Raw genomic sequence first — 20458 nt, 5'->3', positions numbered from 1 at the left:
TCAAAGAACCTGGATGCACTTTGAACTAGATCCTAGCCGAGAACAGTTTGAGACATGATATGGTCTAGATTTAGAACCCAGATGTGGTGGAATCTGTTGCCATCTCTGCCTCCATCTTTTGTTTGTCTTCTCTTGACATCCCGCTTGATGTTCTCTTAAACCTTCCTGTTTTTTGTACCAGTGAGTGTTTCATTGAGCACTCCTGCTGCAGAAAAATCTTTTGTCCAATGAAACTCTCCGTGGCCCGTGTGCTTTTTTACCAGTTTCTTTTCTGTTCCAGTAGATGTTGCACTTGAATCCAGAAAAGATTCATTTTAGGATGACATCAAATTCTTGTGTCTGCATTCTGGATAGTAAACATCAAGAATGTATGTTCTGAGATGTGTGTGGTTTTCTGTTCTAAGCTTATGGTTCTGGAAGTAGTTACATAATGGGAAATGACATACAGTAAACTATAACATATAAAGTATCCTTTTTCAGGGAGAAAGGAGAGACCAGTAGAAGACATCCATATGAATCAGCAGGGAAGGAAACCTGACTGGTAGAACAGTGTGTGTGAACAGATGAAAACTAAACTTTTGTATTAAAGGGGGGGGGTGTAGAATTTTGTTTTCAAACTTCTATAGTGTTTGGCATTTTTCTTTTAAACAGACTACAAAAACGTGTAGCAAGCATATGTGAATGTGGCCTCATGGGTGTCCCCAGGTCATTTACACTGACGGCATGCGATAGTTCTTGAGATTTTAGAAAGCAGTGATCACCGTCTCACTTAGTCACCGCATGCTGGTGCAACATGGTGAGTAAAATTACATGCCAGGCCAGGCCAGCTGGGAAGATAATACCTCTCACTATTGTACAAATATATATATATATAGCACTGTTGACCTTTTCTGTTACGGCTTTTCCCGTTCCTTTGGTAAGGCAATTACAGCATTTTTTAGGAAAGACTGTAAACTCCACTCTTGTATTATACTGAGTTAATATATTCAACCCTTGGAAAGTTGTCCCTCCTCAGTATCTCCTAAAAGGTACTCAAGCACAGCTGGCATGACAGTGCCTCTTGATTTAAAGCTACAGTTCAGATCCTCTAGCAATACTAGTTGCCCGATTGCAAGAATATACAAGGTGTTATATATTTTGAAAGTGAAGATCCAGGGAAAAACGTGTGGACTTTTTTCATTGTTGTTGGCTGTGCTCTCCCTTAACCCATTCATATGCTCTTAAACGAAAAAAGGCTTTTTTGTCCTTTATCCAAATAGTCTAAGAGGAGGGATCTTCTCTGCATTCCTTTCCACTTAAATAGCTCATGTCCTTTCCTAATACTTTTTAGGATGCCTGTTTATTTGCTTATACAATTAGAAAGTTAATGGATGTTCTAAAATAACACAGTAACTCACACATGGTGCTGCCTACTATTGAATTAGACCTTTTGCCTATCAAGGTCACTATTGTTCACTCAGATGGGCAGTGGCTGTCCAAGGTCTTAGATAGTTGTCTTTCACATCATCTGTTGCCTGGTCATTTTAATTGGAGATGTCAGGGATTGAACCTGGGACCTTCTGCGTGCAAAGCAGAGGCTCTTCCACTGAGCTATAGTCCCTCCCAGCCAGTGGTTGGATTGCCGGCTGGCTTTCTGACCTGTAGGCTTCTGTGACATCACAGCAGTTCAATTAATTAGGAAAGTATTAAAAATTCTAGCCTACATTATTTCAGATGGGTGTCTTTTTTTAAAAAAAATGTTTGTTTAACATTTGCAGACTGGTGATAATTCACTTTTTGAATTGTTGTAAGTCACTCTGGAAATATTCCATTGGTGGAGGTGGGGGCGTTTGAACATACGTTGAATATGTTCTAGCATAAAAGTGTGGCCTTTAAATTAATATCTACTTTAACTTGGCACTTCGTTGTTTTTCTATGCATTCATTTCTATAACTGTATACATACTCGGTGGGAGGAAGTCAGAAATTCTATATATATGTGATTTACCTATGCATTCCACTTTGAAATTCTGTGGGCTTCCTTGAGCTATGTAACACTGTGGCAATATAACAGTCTTGTGCAGTCTTAAGCAAGTCTACTTTAAATCCTAGTCAGGTCTGTTCAGTAAGGCCTACTCCTGGTAAGGTGTCCTTAAACTGTAAGTATATTTATGATTTCTCTAAGATTCCCTAAGCCCAACCCATTCGATAGATGTACCAAATATCCTTTTATTCTGATTAACTTTGTTACGGGGGAGGAAGATTTCTTTTTTCTGAAATCTACTTTTTTAGATATAGCCATTGATTGAGGTATGCTTATTACGTGTGATCTAAAACACAGGGGAAGGTACGGCTGCTCCCCCTTAACTGGCATAATTTCCATTTATTTTCCTCATCATGAGTCAAATTTGAATGACAAAGAGGTCTCAGTGTCTGAAAGCCATGTGCCTGTTACGAAGATTTAAAAAAAAATCCAGGTAGGTTTTCTATCTAAACCATATACAACAACATACAAATCAGCATGAAATGAGAGAATGTAAAATGAGGGGAATTTGTTGCACTGTGCGGTCCTTTTTCCTCATCTGAATACAGTGCCAATGCTGTGGGTGTAGTTTGTGAACAATGTGAGAATTCAAAGTACTGTACTTCCTTGTAACAGAGGCAGATAAGAGGCTAGGGAAGGCTTTTTAAAAAGAATTTTGGTTACCTTTAAAATGTGCGCTTGAATCTAAGAAAGGAAATATCATAATGATAACACTAAACAGGAAAAAATGTGCTCCAAGGGAATGCTCATAAAAATGTGCTTAGACTTCTGTAAAAATTTCACAAAGCAAAGCTGGAACTGACATGATGTAAGAACACTGAAATCTTTTCTGAACTCTGCATGCCTTGCTTATAGCTGTGGCAATTTTTATCATGCTTTAAAAAAAACCCTCAAAACCTAAACAGCAGTATGGCTTTGCATCCCTTCGGTATTTGATATAATGCAGGATGACAGCTAAAATGTAAAGGGGATCATACTTATATTTAGATCATTATAAAATTATTGTAGTGCACCCAAGCATATCCAGTGGGCTTTGCCAATGCCAAGGTCTGCTGTCCATCAAAATTACCTTGCTGTTTACATTTCTACTGTATCCTAGAAGCGCCATATTTTACAACATGCCCCAATGTGGGTGCTATCCCTTTTAGAGGAGGACAAAGCACAAGAGGCCCACGGTGGAGCTTTAGGAGGAGGAAACGGAAGTGAAGACCATATCCAAGTTCAGAGGAGATGTACCCTCTCCATGGATGGCTTGGCAGACAGGCTCCCCAGAGTTCTGAGAGGTTATATGTCCTTGAGAGTGTATTAGAGAAGAACGGCTGGATTTTTGTTCTGTTTGTAAGGGTTTCAGTATTACTACCAGTTCTTACGATTGAAGTAGTTGTTATGAAATGTGGCAATCCCTTGCAAGAAGTTTTATGGAGTAGTAGACGATCCTGTTTACGCAAGGTCTTGTTAGCAGTGTGCAGTCCCAGCCAAAAATGTAATTGCCAAGAGAGTGAAGCAATTTTTAATGATGGCTCATATGTCTTCAGCTCTCACAAGAGGACAGCAATGCAAAGTTGCTTTTTGAAGTCCGTGCACGATAGGTGTAATGATCTTTCCCAGAGCAGTTTCTACCGGTACTCGGAAATATCCCATTGGGAATGTGTCATGGGGGTGCCTTTTGGCGTATAGCCAAAAGCACTGAGTGTGCTTATTCTCAACTGTTTTCTTGTCAGTCCTCAAAATGAAGTACGGATTTCTTCGACGCTTTGTTTTGGATTTGTTTGTAGATCAAGTTTTCCTTTAACTTTTTACTTTGCTTCTTCCATGTGATATATGCACATATTAGTGTACAGTTTCCCTCAGATGTCAGGCATCAGGACATGTTTGCAATTTCCTTTTTTTAAAAAATAGAGTGTTGAAAACATTCCTGTTCAGTTCTCATGGAAATTACTCTGTTTTCAGAGACCATTTCCATTTTAAACTGGAATATATGAAATCATCTAGATTGGATATCCTATATAAGATACTGCATTGTTGGTAAGCTTCTAGCTGACTTCTTACTGTCTTCTGTTTGTAATAGATGTTTAACTCATAGCTAAAAAGAACTCTAAATTCCAGTTCCAATGGAAACAGCTCTTAGCATATTGCGAAGGGAGAAATTGCTCTTATGGTTAAGTACTTTTTTTAGGCTGTGCCTTTTAGTTATTGAGTAGTCTTTAATTTTATTAAACAGGTTTATTCCTCACCACCCCTGTTGAAACCATTCATTATAAGATGTTTAATTGTCTTCCTCTAGTCAACCCCCCCCCCCCCACACACACACACACCGTTTCAGAAGGGAAATATTTAAGACTTGTACCTTGATGATTGTTAAAGGTGTAATGGAAAATTTTAAAAAGTACATAGGACAGCAACAATGCTGTGAAATAAATTCATTAAAATCAATGTTGTTTCAATGAATACTAATTGAATTATTAATGCTTGGATCAGGGTTTTTCTCTCTGTTTGTGATTATTCAGCTTCTTGTCTGTTGAATCTATATTCTTGTTAATGAAAACCTCCTATGTGAGTACAGATTGTTGGAAGATGCTTTTTTTTCTTCTTGTATGCCCTACCTGCTCACAGGGACAGTATATATGGATATTCCTCCATGGACATCACTGCTTTTCCTACCCATTTACAGCCTTGCATATAGGTGGTAAATGTGGCAATCCTGTGAACAGGGAGACATCCAGAGAAGCAGACAGAGTGTTTCTCTACCTTCCTTATTATTTAAGGGTGTGTCAATATAGAAGTGGAAAAGCTCTCTTGGAGGACACCAGTTTTGCTCTTGGTTCAGTAGCAGTTACCTTGATAGATGAGGATGAAATTATATGTTGCTATGCATTACTCTCCATCCCTCACTGTCATTGTGTTTGTGTTTATCATTTTATATAGCCAGGTCAGTGTTCTGAATGCTTTTCACACATTATTTTGATCTTGTCAACCACCCTGTAAGGTAGGCCAGTCATCTCACCCCTATATTGCAGAATAGGGCAGGAAGGAGTGTGGCTTGCCTAATTCGTTCCCAGCAGAGGCAACATTGTCTGTGCAGTGTAGGTCTTTTGAATTCCAAATGTCCTCAAGCCAACTATTCTTCTCTGTGTTCTTCTTCTACATTCTAGACCTGTATATTTTCCATTACCTTCTTCTGACGAAAAGCCCCCTCTGTTTGGAACAGCTTTCATGTTCTGTAATATATGCAGTCAGATGAAGAGAAAAGATAATAGACTGAGCTCTGCATTGTGAGGAATGGATATAATTTTGAGTTTTTAGTCTTCTGTGGTTCTCGTTAAAACAAACCCCCCTCTTGTCTTGTTTTTGTCCTTACATTTTACATGACACAGACAAATGCAACATACACAATGTACATTAAACTGCGATTGTAACAACAGCTCAAGTATATAATCATCTTTTCTCCTAGAAATTAACCCGCAGTGTCCAGAAAGTCAAAATAGTGTGAAATTGAAAGTGGGTCCCAGGAGTGGTAACTCGCCAACAGGACACTGGCAAATGATCAATTATTTCCTGGACTGCTATACAACAGCTACAGTTCATATTTCCAGGACCTCTGGGGGAAAGAGAGAGCTGCAGCATGCCTAGAGGAAAAGGCTAATACTGTATCTGCTATTTCTTTATGGCACACAGGCTCCTGTAAGTATAGTATGTCTCTTGAAAACAAGTGGGTGCTCTCCCCTCCTCCCCCAATGAAATTAGCATGTCTGGACTGTATATTTACAAGCAAGTATTTTTAGCTTTATGTATTGAGCTGCAGCTTAGTGTTTTTAAATGGAGCTTTTACGTTTAATTTATACAGTGTACAAATAAGTCATTACATGCTGCTTTGTTTGCCCATTCGCTTTAATTTCATGATTTAGAGAAGGCATGTGAAATCCCAGCTGTGTGCTTTCAATAGCAGTGCTATTCTATGCACAGTTACTCCAGGCTAAGCTTCTTTGATATCAGCAGGCTTAAACTGAGGTAACTGTGCATAGGATTGCACTGTGGAAATACTGTGTTGGTGTGCACAGCAATGCCTGTGTCCGATCCGCCCATATTGACTGTGGTGTGGCAGCTATTTGGAATGGAAGTGGCAAGTGCTCTGTATGAAGTAGCTTACCGTACAGGTGAAAGTTTCTGCCAGAAATCTTAGCCTACCACTTCCACATGTTCCTGTATTGCAGTGCCAGCCTAAAAGGCAGGGATGCACAGGGCAGGAAAAAACCACGCTGACGCTCGTTTTTTGGAGAAAAATTGGCCACAACTTTATTGGTTACAGGATTAAGGAGCTATGGCTGCGTAGGGGCACGGATCCCAGCATCGGCTGGCCTGCCTGCCCACCAATGACCCCTCACCCCTCCATCACGCCTGCTGCAGGGGGAAACCCGGAATGACGGTTAAGGGAGTCACACTGGGCGGTAGCCTCTGCGTGGCTCCCCCGTCACCTGGACACAGGCCTGCTCTGTCAGCCCCCCGAGCTGGGCTTACCACTGCCAAGCCTGGTCCAAGATCCCTTATGGGGATCCCCATCTATGGGGAAACAGTGCCAGCCGGCCCTGTCTTTCCCCAACGGGATCGGTGCCCCATGCCCAAACCGCCAACACAAGTTGTGACAATTAACTTGACAACATGTGAACCTCAATTGTTTCAATGAGTAAAACACTACAATGCATACACTTAACTTGCCTGCTCTAACATCCATGTCTAACTAACTTATTCCCTAGGTAACGCTTACCCAAAACCTGAATCAAGCGGAGGGTGGGTGGGGATCGCTGTTCCGAGGCCGACTGGGCTGCAAACGGCCGGCCCAGGAATTTATATTTTTTGGGAGGACCTGAGGGAAAACTTCCCTTCTCAGGTCGGATAACCTCCCTTAATTCTGATTGGTTCCCACCCGCCTGGCTGCCCCGATTGGCTGGCTGCACCTTTTAAAAACTACATTGCCCAGCCTGCATTGGGAGCCGCGCAACCGGGCTGGGCCGGCTGAGATGCCATTCCGCCCTATTCCTCCCTGCCCTGCAGTCCTGCAAACGCCGGCGCGGGTAAGTTCCGCGCCGGGTGCTTCTGAGCAAATGGAAAATGAAAGTAGGAAAATGAAAGCAGTTTTGAACTATGGTTTGTTTGTAAGTTTAGAAGTTTGTTTTTATAATCTATTTATTTAGACCTTGCCTTTCTCTCCAATGAGTACCTAAAGCATCTGACGAAGGAGGTCAGACAGTTACCCCTCTGAAGTGAGGGAGCAAAAGGATATCAGTTGTCCTATTGTAACAACCTTGTTTGAAGGAGAAGAATTCCCAGTGTAAAACCTATTTACACAGCCATAATAGAACTGAGGGTGTGTTTTTAGCTCAGAGGGAATTGGTTAGTATGTGGGGATATCTGTTCCAGCCAAAGGAAAGGGTTAATTTTTTGTAGGAAAGAAAGAATAATTCCTGCTCAGTGTCTTGAAAAAGAGGTTTGGCACTGTGGAGGACCCCAGGACTGGAGTAAAAGGAAAACTATGTTGAACTACCATCTGGCAACCTAAGTTTAAAAGGGAAACTGTGGAGAAACTCTGTTATTGTAAACAAAACACCTCTCACTAATAAGAACTAAGAACATTGAGACTGAGCTGCAAGCAAACTGTTTTGCCTGTTACTTTAAAAAAATTGTTCTACCAGCAAGTTTTACCTCAGCCCTTTCATTCACTGACTGCCTATATTCCATCCCTGCCTGTTCAATAAAGTTTCTGTTTCTGCCTGCTGCACAGCAGAGATTCTGTGTACAAGTCCCAACTCTCAGGCATCCTAGTTCTGCTACCTCTGGCAGAAAGGTCAGTGTGAACCTGTGTGGCAATTCCTGTCTTGTCAGCAGTCCTACTTGTTGACCATCTCGAGTCATTAGAACTTCCTCTGTGCTATCTTAGGCCTTTACAGTGGCACCTACCAGCAAGAACAGCCTCCCTGAAGAAGTCCGGAAGACACTTTCCCTCCTGATTTTCAGGAGGCTTGACAATATGGAACTATTCAGGTAAGCTTTCAAGGAAAAGAAGTGACAACTAGTGATCTGGACTTTGTCAGGGGGGAGGTGTAGGATTGTTGACTTTAGTATTGTATCAAGAGCTGCTTTGAGTCCCTTTTAGGACCATAAGCCAAAGCACATTCATCAAGAAGTCCCACTGAAGTCAACGGTAGTCACTCCCAAGGAAGTACATGCAGAGCTACAGCCTCAGCTACTGGCTGGAAAGGGGCTGTCACCATGCAAAGCCTGTAGCGGCCATCCTATTGCATTTACTCTAACAAATGGATTACCTCTTCATGCTCTCTCCTGACATCTTCTACACCTATTGCTATTTGGCTTTTATTACCTTGTTTGGGGTTTAATTGCGCAGCATTATTGTTTTTTTTTTAAATCTCATAAGTTGCCTTGAATGCTTTTTAAGCAGAAAGGATACTATATAAATCTTTTAAATAAACAAAATTAAAGATACTTCCCACATACATGGTATTTCCCCACAAATCCTTGCACTGAAAATACTCCTCTTAGTCCACAATGTTTTCCAATATTCTCCTCTCAACTACATGGGTTAGAACCTACCGTAATTAAAAATGGAAACTTCTTTGCCTTTCTCTTACTGAAATTCAGTTCAGGTGTGAACACTGAAAATATTGTGAGCCACTATGGAGTTGTGGTCATGTCACAAAGCCTGCTGGGGTATGCACTATTATGCAAAATTTCCTCAGTGCTTTGCCACAGCTTAAACAGACTCCATTTTCATTCTTACATGATAATTTTTTTCACATTGTTGTCGAACCTGTTTTAAGTCATCAAAAAAGATTGTGTTGGTCTGATTCCTTTGATGGGTGGCTTTAATAAGTCAAAATTTCACAACACTGCATAGATAAATATTTCTGGGGAAGTAGAATCACTGTTGCTTTCATGGAAATGAGAGTCTTTGGCATCAATATAGTGGAGTCAGTAATGGATGGTACGCACAATGAATCTATAGTACTATGACGGACTTCTCTTCACTCCCCTACTGTGAGGCAGATTTACCTGCCAAAATTAAAGTTTGTTCGCTGTGGCTGAGCAGCCTCAAGTAGCATGTCTCTGTTTATTGTTTAAAGTTCTTTTTGTCCCAGCCTGGCAAGCAGTTACATTTTAGGCTTTTTAGCCCAGCCCAGGACTTGATCGGGGATGGGGGGGAGCAGGAGCCCTCTCCCTTCTGTATATGAAATGACAGTGGAGGCTGAGTAACCCTCAAAAACAATGGTAATGTTTTAGATGGTCTTCCTAGCTCTATGACCTTCCCTAGGAGGGAAGGGTCCTAGAGCATTCCTGTTGAGGCAGCCATTTTCCCTCTTACTGGCAGAATTCTATAATGGTAGTTTCCCTGCCAGCAGCAGTTAAATGAAAATTCTTAGTGGGCAGAAAGGGGAATGTAACGGAAAGACCTGGAGTTTTTGCTTTCCTTATGGGTCCATTTGCTCGACAGTTTTCCTTCAAGCACAACAGTCGCTAATAGCAAGTTCTGCTTGCAGGCAGTGGTTTGAATCCTGCTGAAAATCTACACAGATGGATTAATTTCTATCAGTAGAGTATAAGTTCTTCACTTCCCATTCTGCTTCAGCCCCAACTGCCATGCCAAATGCTACTGCAGAGGTCAGCATGAACAGCAAAAGGGGGAATGAGGGGCAAATCAGTGGTCTTCCATAGGAGGGGGGAATCAGTGAAAATCTGGACCCCTTATATATGTGGAAATGAGTGGCAGGATCCAACTCAGTGCTTGTTGAGCATTCCTGATTTGTTCAAGGATCACAGTCTGCTGCCCATTATCCAGCCAAGCATCCCCCCATCAACTGAGTATGGGGCTTTAATTTTGAACAGAATGGGTAGCAGACAGCCTTTCCAATTTTCTCCCACCTTGCTACCCGGTTGACTCCTTTCATCTCAGTATGTTGTGGCCTTTGTCTTTATTCTAGTTTTAGGCTACCAGAATGGGCTTAGGAGTGGGCATGTGTTAACCACGGACATCTGGGTGGTGTGGAACTGGTTGATGCCCTTGCTATTTGCGGCAAGTGTCAAGGATTTCTATTTGGAGATCTTCAACTTGCTTATGAAGTTTTTTCTCTTTTCCCAAACTGAAGACTCTCATGATTTTTGTGGACAATTTAAAAAAAAAATTCAAAATATGCAGTCACTATTTCTGTCTTCTGAAATACTGAGTTATTACTGATTCATCTGTATTTTAAGAATCCTTTTACTAAGCTATGAATGGCTTGGAATGCCTAAATTCAGCCCCATTCCCTTTAGTATGTGCCCTTCCTTTCAAAGGATTGGGTGCGAGTTGCTTCTTCTGAAAGATTGGCTTCCATGCTACTTCCGCTTGCTGGATTATTCTTGCAGTGTCCATGTGCTGGAAGTTCTAAAGGATAAGCCATCTTGCTTATCCTTTCCACGTTGCCCAATGAGCCTGAACAGTGTTTTCACTTCAGGGAACTACTATCAGTGAAATGGTTTCCGTTCAGAACTCCTCGTAGCACAGAACACATCTCTCTTTTTAAAAAGTTGTTGCTGCACCCTCCCAACTTGAAATTAGAAGTTCAGATCACAAAGACCTTTACACCTGGAACCTTTGGCCTTGCAATTTAAAATAATAACTCCACAGGATTGCTTTTGCTCTTGCAACTTTCAAACCTACCTTCATTTTTCTGCTAGATCTATCTTGTAAAAGCTTAACAATACTTTGCAGTTGGAGAATGACCACTATCAATTATGGGCAATGCCCTTCATTATCTCTTCCATATATTGTGTTTTCAAAAGCCTGATGGACATTCTCCTTTCTTTAAGCCCCCCCCCTTTTTGCTGTTTTGATAACGTGGTAAGAAATGTTGAGATATATGTAGCAAGTGTTGGTCAAACCAGCAAGTCTATTGAGGCTGCATCCTGAACAAGCATCCTTGGCTGTCAAAAGAACTCCCTGAACCTGATCAAGAAATAGGTTTTGCCTGATCTTCATCATCCTTTCTCCATGATTCACTTCTATTTTACTTCCATCAGTCATAAGCATGGTACAATGGAGCACAGCAGTGTACCACCAAGTGTGAAGTGTGCACCACTAATTATGGTTGATCCTACCCATCATATTGTGTCATTGTTGAGCCAAAAGGCACATGCTACCTTACTATGTCTATGCTCATTCCCACACTCTACAGCCAAACCCTGACTTGAGACTTAAAGTCATCTCTTACTGGTGATAGCCAAGGTTTTTTTTAAAAAAAATTAAAATTGATTTCAATAAGAATAAATACATAAACACATAGACATCACATCAGGGGATATCAGACACAACCTCATAAGAAATCAAAGGCAATAATAACAATATATATTCATTTTCCATTTCTACAGTCCCTTCCTCTTTACGTCTTGTTTTCCTTATTCAAAACTTAGTTTTCCTGTAAGACTACCCTGCTTGAAACTAGTAGGTATTCTCTCCTATTTTCATATCCTGTATTTAATTTCTTGTTCCATATTTTGATTTAACCCATTTATAAAAGGGTGTCCATCTTTTCTGCAGATCACCCCTACTTTGTTCTTTTATCAGATCTGTTAAGACATCCATTTCTGCTGTTTCTAAGATTTTTTCTATCACTTCTTTCAGTAGTATCTCTAGCTTCTTCCAATACCTCGCATATATTATTCTTACTGCCGTAATTACATGAAGCATCAAATACCGGTTTTCCTTCTCTACCCCCTCCAAATTAATATTCAATAAGAACAATGCAGGTTTGAAAGGTATGGTAATGCCTAATACTTCTTGAAGTAACGCATGCAGGGCTGGCACCACTATTGAGGTGGTGAGGCAGGCGCCAGGGTGCTGGAGGGGGCACCAGAGGGGGTGCCGGGGGCGGAGGTGTGCGCCACAGAGCTGGTGTGCCTGGCCCGCAGCCTCATGCCGCCGCTGCCGCCACACACGCCCAGCCGGGCGCAGCAGCCATGGGGCAGGCGGCCAGGGCGGCGTGTGGAGCGTGGGCAGTCTCCGCGTGCCGCCTCAGCTACCTGCCGGCCAATGGCCCCGGCTTTGCTGCGTGATGATGTCTTCATATGGTGACGTCATAATGCAGTCTGGGGGCACGCATGCATTTTGTGCACATGCCCATGGAGATGTGAACCCATGTATCATCTTCCAATATTTCTCCGCCTTTTTACATGACCCTGGTGGTAGCCAAGTTAATATGAATGTTTATCAGCAGCTCCTTCCAAGGAACTATACATCTCATGTTTTTTTTTCTCTTTAAGCCACATTGCCGTAGAAAATTGTCCAGCGAACCACCAATTTAACATGTATTCAAACTCTACCATTGATTCATGAGTGTAAAATGTCACAAATATGGCCCTAAAAATGTAATGGATTTAAAACTAATTTTGTCCAGCATTCTTTTTCCAATTGTTGGTAAGCCAGATTTTCAAAGAAGCTCATAAGATGGCCATGAAGGGCTCAATAAGCAACTCTCATCATCGTTTCCTCCTCAATTGATATTCAGAGGTAACTGTTCACTGTCCACTTCAGGGATAGATTTATCACCCCAAATTCTTGGCACATTCAGCTGGACAGGCTACTTCATCTGGGGAACAATAATACAGAATGAAAACTGCTTTATAATAACCTTGATATTTCTCCCTCCATATTCCTGTACAACAAGTGTTTTGGCTACCTTCAAGCAATTATCTGCTGTGCTGATAAAACCCATCCTGGACTTATACAGGAGCTCTTATACATTATTTGTTTTGAAAGGACAATGAATTAACAATTTTTGTTCTGAACTGGCTACAAAATATATTGATCTAGCAAAACATTGATCTTGCTTTGTTTATGTGGAAAGGATTTGAGAATATTAACTATCCCCCGGATATGTTTTCTTTCTAATAATATCTTGAATATAGAATTCTTAATGTGTCTTGAGCAGGCCAGTTGGAAAACCAGAAGTTTGCTTTCAAAGAGAGGTAATATCTGTGTGTTGGTTTTGGGATAAAGGTACCTTGTCTAGACCAGTCACCCAGAATGCAGTGCCCACAGATAGGTTTCCTAGTGGCCATTTGCTTCTTCCCCAAAGCATCTCTTCCTCAAATCAAATCCTGCCTTTCTTCCACCTCACTGGAGCAAGAGAATCCAGTTGATAGATGCTTGACTTACAGCTTCTCAGTATTTTATGCTTTGCCCCCATGCAAATGGCAGTCATTTTTTATTGACTCCAGCCCTCCATGGTAGCCATTTTGTGGTGGCACCTATTCTCTGCCCTCAAAATTCTGTAAGTGCCCACAGATAAGACTGGGGACTCCTGATCTAGATCCTCACCCCAGAACTGTCTTGTCAGTTTCATATCCTAAGAAAGACTTGTAAAAACTCTGGCAACTTTTTGCCTATCTGGTTTAAATCATATGTCCAACATTTGCCAATTGTATGGATACCCAGAGGAGATCCTTCAGTATAGCACATTAATCTCTGAACTATAGAGCTGGAAGGTACCCCAAGGATCATCTAGTCCAACCCCCTGCACAATGCAGGAAAGTCACAGCTACCTCCCCTCCTGGCCCTCCCCCCAGTGACCCTTGTTCTATGCCCAAAGGAAGGCAAAAGGATTCCAGAATCCCTGCCCTATCTGGCCTGGAGAAGAATTCCTTCCTGACCCCAAATTGTCAATTGGCATTACCCTGGGCACATAAGGAAGAGCCACGAGAGCCTAGTACCAGCTAATCTCTTCATGCCCTCCCTCTCCCAATCAACACACGTTCATATTGAGTCTGAACAGGGCTTTTTTTCAGTTGGAATGCAGTGGAATGGAGTTCCGGAACCTCTTGAAAATGGTCACATGGCTGGTGGCCCCGCCCCCTGATCTCCAGACAAAGGGGAGTTGAGATTGCACTCCACGCCGCTGGAGTGGCGCGGAGGGCAATCTAAACTCCCCTCTGTCTGGAGATCAGGGGGCGAGGCCACCAGCCATGTGACCATTTTCTCTGAGGGCAACCCACTGAGTTCCACCACCTCTTTTCTCAGAAAAAAAGCCCTGAGTCTGAACATAGCAAGCTCATTGAATCATAATTTAGCATCCATTCCTGAAAGACTCTTGTCTTGCATTGGTCAGTTCTTTCTCTTATGCTGACTGGGGATCCTTCTTTGTCTTGAATGAAAATAAGGAGAAACAGTGAATCAGGCACAGCCTATCAATTCACTTTTTTTTTTTATCCCAACTTTCATCTAAAGAACTCAGGGTGCCATATGTCACTATTTCCTGCCCAACTTTATCCTTTCAAGAGTCCTAGGTGGTCTTTTTTGGAAGAATACACTTTAAAATTACCTGTGATTATGGACTCAATAATATGCTTTATGGAAAGTGAGCTATAAACACAGCATGTTCTTGACAAAGAGGTGGCAAGCTGGCTCCTCGTCAAGCAGAGCTGTGAGGGTGTATGCTCCCCTGCAAAAAAGAAAAAAGAAAAAGAAAACAGAAGTTAACAACATTGAGAGATTCTAGCACTTAGACACTTTATTGGACTTACCTGAGAACCATACAACCCAGCGTTATTCTTCATTGATGTGCTTTGTATTGATAAATTTAACTCTTAACTCTGAGATTCTTTGTTTGTACACTAATTTATGCTTGCACTTTGTCACTTTGTTGGATGTACTGTTGGCCCATGAAACTGATAATTGATACTTAAAACCTCTTATAGTATTCTGCAGATTATTGTCAGTGTCGATTGTGATGTGCGTTGTTGAATACCTTTCCTAGAATCTTTCACTGTATACAAGAATATTCATTTTTGCTTATTTATCTTTGCCTTGAGATTCCTCTTTGTTGGTTTGGCTGCTTACCGTGACCCTCTTTTGTGGTTGCAAGAAGTTTCCGTACAGGCCTTTTTATTTCTCTGATGTATACAGAAGTCAGTCACTCAGGTGTCCTTCTGTGTATGAGTCTACTCCTTGCACACATGGCCTGTATTTCCATTTTCCTCTTCAAATGCAATTGCAATTCCTTTGTCATGTGCTAAGGGGGAAATGGAACTTGCTTTCCAAAGTTGGCATTCCAAGCAGGATGTGCTGCTTCTGCCATCCATTTTTAAAGATGCTTCTGAGAAATTTCACTAAGCATCGCAGTTTGTTCTTAGGACCACCTCCCCAGAATATGTGGGACCTAGTGCAGCATTAATGCCTTTGCCATTGTTAACATAATTCATGGTTTGTTCTCTTATCTCTGATTAAAGATAGAGAAACCGTGGTTTAGCTTATAGAAGTAAGCCCTGCCCTGGAGGGCGTGCACACAGAGATGTTGCAAGCTTTTGCAAAGATGATCCCATGGTTTGTTCGATGCACATGTCATGCTAAATCTGATTTGTACACCAAATTTAAGCCTCGTTCTCATAGGCTGCAAACTGTCCTCAACCATGGTTAAGTATTACGTCTGTGTCAGAATAGCATGTTTTCATACCTGTTCTTGGCTCGCAGCTATAGTTATCTTTTTAGCAGTTAAGTACTTCGATCTCAGTAGGTTCTGATGCACTGAAGTGAACAGGAGCTCACCACTGTGCTGACAATGTGGGGCACACAGAAGCAAAATACTTTGCTGCGGGAATAAGCTGCTCTTTCAGATAAGCACCTTCGGTTTAATGGTGAGCCAGTCTGAATAGCTTTCTGCTCATTCTGTCCTTTTGCTCAGCTTCCTGCCCTTCTACCCCGAAGCAAACCCTTTTTGGCAAGCTGTAGCCTTATTAACCAAGGACAAAAAGTAGCAGGGGATGCATCACCCTGTCTTCCCCTGGCCTATGACTACTTAGCCAATTTTTCACAGAAGGATAATATCTCTAATCTTTGGATTACTGGTAGCCTGTTTGGCTTGGTCTTTTCTTGGCTGTTTGCCGGCAAAAAACAGGCTTCCATGTTAAAGTGGAACTAATTAATTCTGAGTTAATGGTGACTAAATCTTGACAGGGGAGTAGGCCAGACGTTTGACATATTACTGAAACTCTCTGAACCAGTTAATGCTGGTGATCACCCTCTTCCTGGAAATACCACTTTTTTTTTTGTATCTCATATTCAAAATGACTTCATAGCACTCTTTTCCCCAGTGAGGAAGCCTAAAAGCTTGTCAGTTTTTTCTCCTTCCAAAATTCTTCACTTCTATTTTGAAATACTAAGGGAACTTCATATACTGCATGCCACTCCTCATCACGTTTTAATATTTGAGCAATCACAGCATCTGTCCAGAGGTGGGTGTCTCCTTTTTCAACTTGCCTGCTTTATATTGACATGGTAAACGTTATACAGTTCTGATTACAGTAATGAAGGAAAGAGTGATGTCACGGTGAGTGCATTCCAAAAAGCATGGGCTTGTGCCCCATCAAGAAAAAAATGCAAATATCAGAGGCACCTTCACCAACAATCTGTATACAAGGAAGTAGAGTACTACATGTGAAGGGAACAGTATTGTCTTTACAAATACTACAATGAAAAATAAATTAAACTACAATTAATACAATGAAAGAATAATAGAATTTTACTCAGACAAAGTAAAAAATTATACTCCAATAAAAAATTAAACACCAATTATAAGTAAGCAATAAAAAATAAGCAAACCATGCACGCTCAAGCCACTGTTGTAAACCAATGAAGTACAGTTTCCTTATGGTCAGTACAATATATTGCAGTGAAGTCCACAATCGGAGAACATCCCATAGGTAAGTCTCCAGGGTAAGTAGCCCTTAGTCCTTATATCAGTAAATAATGTCTTGTATATTCTTTTACAGGTGGTGTAACGAAAGCCGGGATGCAACCCGTCCACCCAACAATCAGGGTCGGCAAACGTTGCCTGTTGTTTCGTCCAAAGACCTCTTCTGGGGCGGTTACAGTTCCACCAACTGAAAACTGCCCAAGATACATAAAAATCTTTTTCCTCCTCTGGGACGCCCGATAATTTCAGGAAGTAACTCTATCCTGGAACCATTAGCAGTATACTTAGACCAGTTTTTACAACCTATGGTTAGGAATACATGGGCGTATATCAGGGATACCAGTGACTTCATCCAGAAAGTTGAGGGTATGATTATTGACAACAATTCTGTTTTAGTTACCATGGACGTTTCATCATTGTATACCTCCATCCCTCACGATGGGGCTAGGTTGGATGTGGATATGGCACTGAGGTCTCGTATTATACAGAAACCATCAACAGAATTTTTGCTTCAGTTATTTGACATAGTGGTTGAGAAAAATTATTTTCGCTTTTCTAAACAGTTTTATTTTCAAGTAAGAGGAGTCACCATGGGATGTGCTACTGCTCCCAGTATGGCGAACCTTTTCATGGCACATTTGGAGGAGGAATTTATTTACAACCGAGAATCTAACCCTTATTTTGACATCATGTTCCTATATTGTCATTTTATTGATGATTGTTTCATCATTCTGAAAACATCAGAGAATCTGGAAGGTTTTGGAGCATGGATGAATTCAATACATAATAATATTAAATTTACTTGGGAAGGTAGTATGACTTGTATACATTTTTTGGATATAGTTGTTTATAGAAGACAGGACAACACCCTTGGAGTAAGACCTTACCACAAATTGACAGATGGTAATTCTTATCTGACATTTAATTCCCATCATCCTAGGTCCTTGAAAAATAATATTTCATATGGTCAACTTCTCCGTATTAAACGTAATGCAACAGAACAACAGGATTATGAAAGAGAAGCTAGAACAATGTTGCAAGCTTTTCATAATTGGGGATATCCTAGTTATGTTTTGGAAAGAGCAAAACAGCAAGCAAGAGGTGTCCACAGACAAGAACTTTTTGCAATTAAGCCCAGAGGGGAGAGGGAAAGATTAATGTGGACTGTGGAATTCACTTCTCAGTCACGCCATATTAAGAGTATTATTTACAAATATTGGCCCATTCTCTGAGATATCATAGGGTGTAAGGAACCCCCATTGATTGGACTAAGGAGAACAAGAAATTTAAAGGACCTTTTGGTTCACTCAGATTTTGAGTCGTGCAATTTTAAGTCCAACATCCCTAGAGGGCACTTTAAGTGTGGACGGTGCCATCTTTGTCCTCAGGTAATTACGAGGGAACGAATCATGATTCCTGGTACAACTATACACATGCAATTAAAACATTTTAACACTTGCCAGTCTGTGGGGGTTGTTTATTTAATAATCTGTATATGCAATTTGTTATATGTAGGGAACACTTCTCGATCGCTTAAGACTCGCTTAATGGAACGTATATCACGTATCTGAAGCAGAACGATGGAAGCATCTTTGGTAGAACATGGTAGAAGTGTAACCATAAGGAAGATGACTTTAGGTTCACTGTATTATTTTCAGGTCATGATGTCCCAGAACGGAGTTTAAAGAGAACTTTAGTCCAAAAAGAATCTCTGTGGATATATAAGTTGAATTCATTGAAGCCCAAGGGTCTGAGCCATGAATTTAATCGGTCGTGCTTTTTATAGAAGGTTTTAACTTTTGTATTCAGATTTTTTGTATTCAGAAGATTTTTTGTACTATGACTTTAAGAATGATTGCTGTTGTATGATTGCTGGCACATTAAATGGTGCTTGATGGCGAGGCTGGGTACTTTTTAGCCACCGCTTTTGATTTCGTGACTGCATAACCTTATGGCAAATTAAGAGACCAATGGAGAATATACGGGTATGCTTTAGACTAGTATATATTTATTCATTCCCTTTACTGTCTGGTTTGTATTATTTATTGTATTATATTCATTGGCAGTTTTCAATTGGTGGAACTGTAACCGCCCCAGAAGAGGTCTTCGGACAAATCAACAGGCAACGTTTGCCGGCCCTGATTGTTGGGCAGACGGGTTGCGTCCCTAGGGGCGTCCCGGCTTTCGTTACACCACTGTAAACCAATATACAAAACAATATTTACTGATATAAGGACTTGTTGACTATTTACCCTGGAGACTTACCTATGGGATGTTCTCCTGTTGTGGGCTCCACTGCAATATGTTGTATTGACCATAAGGAAACTGTACTTCATTGGTTTACAACAGTGGCTTGAGTGTGCATGGTTTGCTTATTGTTTATTGCTTACTTATAATCGGTGGTTAATTTTGTATTGAAGTATAATTTTTCACTTTGTCTGAGTAAAATTCTATTATTCTTTCATTGTATTAATTGTAGTTTAATTTATTTTTCATTGTAGTATTTGTAAAGACAATATTGGTCCCTTCATGTGTAGTACTCTACCATCAAGAAACAAAGCAGTGTTTGGTAAATTAATATTTATAGAGGCAAAATCAATGGCTATTACTCTTGAAAGCTCCTATATTCTGATGCTGATATTTCCATCTTGCTCTGCTTTTAAACTTCCCATAGATGTGTGATAGGCCATTATTGGAATCAGTCTGGCAGAGGCGATTCTTACATCATTAGGTGTAGTTTTTCACATCATGACCACGTTGTGGGGAAAGCTTCTGTGCAACTTTTGTTCTTTCTCTGAACTGTTGAAGACCCCCCCCCATCCCCCAGTTCCTTTTTTGGTTTCATTCAACATGACGATCCTTCTGGGCTAATTCTTCTGTTTTAGACTGGTCTCACTATAAATGAAAAGTGCTTTTGAATGTGTTGGTATTTGATCTTGATTTGTGCTAGCCGCACCACAGTGTGTGTTGGGTTGGGGTCTTTCTCTCTGTCTCTCTCTCTGTCTCTCTCTCTCTCTGTGGGTGAGTATTTATGTGAGGAGGGAGAGAAAGAGAGAAGAGTGTAGTGTTATATGGCATTTCCCAGCATCTCATCCCTATTCAAATGTCTATGATCCCACTGACCCAGGTAACTTGTGGGCCAGACGGTGATATCATGGCTTAAGCAGTGTTGCCTTTTACTGACCCAGAAATAGCTTGGGGTCTGCCAGAGCTAATTTATTTGAACTGGGAGAGAATGATGTACCGGGGTGTGCCCTGTTTTATACACAAAACAGAGTACTTAGTGGCAGTGCTGTCCTGCAAACTGTGAAAGGCAAGATGCATGTGAAAGCATTTCCAAGCACTTAAAATAAATATTCCAGTGCCTTGATATTGGGGAAGGGTCGTCATCTTACAAAGTTTATTGAACATCTTCCACTATGCTTGCAGAATGATTCTAGTCATACTTATATAACTTGTATAACAGAAGTATGTTCTGTGGCTTTTAATAGAGATAACTTTCTAATGTGTATACCTTAGTTTCAGTGACTGAAGTGTTACAAATCAACTTGGTAAAACATTGTACTTAATGAATAGGACAATTAAATTTACTAGCCTGTTTAAAACTTGGAATTCAGAAGCAGATCGATGGGCCCTTTGTGCTTTTCAAGGGCTTTCTAAGAGCATTAATGAAAGAAGGAATTATTAATTATTAGTAATTATTA

The sequence above is a fragment of the Eublepharis macularius genome, chromosome 2 (assembly GCF_028583425.1).
Source record: "Eublepharis macularius isolate TG4126 chromosome 2, MPM_Emac_v1.0, whole genome shotgun sequence".
In the NCBI taxonomy this organism is placed as follows: Eukaryota; Metazoa; Chordata; class Lepidosauria; order Squamata; family Eublepharidae; genus Eublepharis; species Eublepharis macularius.
The sequence above is the reverse complement of the archived record's forward strand: the minus strand, read 5'-3'. Positions refer to the sequence as shown.